Genomic DNA, 383 nt, shown 5'->3' with positions numbered 1-383 from the left:
GAAGGAGGGAAGGGGGAGGCAGGGGTGGGGGGCCGTTTGCAGTCAAAGTTTAAAAAATGCAATAATTTAATTAAAAAAAATAAAAAGAAACATAAGGGCCAGTGTATAAAGATTATACCAGCATTAATAGTGAAAATATTGTGTATTAGATATAATTCTGCAATATTCTATGTATATATAATTTACAGGTAAGGTGGTGTAAAAATCCAAGATATCTGATTATAAAATTTTTTTTTTTTTGGTTGTATGAAGTTTTAGATGCTATCTTTAAGAATTTTTTTAAAGCTTAAGTTACTTTTTGATAGACTTAAGCGCAGTTTTAATGGACATTGGACGCTGTTTTTTGAAATTCAAAAAAAAAAAATTAAAAACAACTTTTGCTG

The sequence above is a fragment of the Geospiza fortis genome, unplaced genomic scaffold (genome assembly GCF_000277835.1).
Source record: "Geospiza fortis unplaced genomic scaffold, GeoFor_1.0 scaffold282, whole genome shotgun sequence".
Classification (NCBI taxonomy): Eukaryota; Metazoa; Chordata; class Aves; order Passeriformes; family Thraupidae; genus Geospiza; species Geospiza fortis.
The sequence above is the reverse complement of the archived record's forward strand: the minus strand, read 5'-3'. Positions refer to the sequence as shown.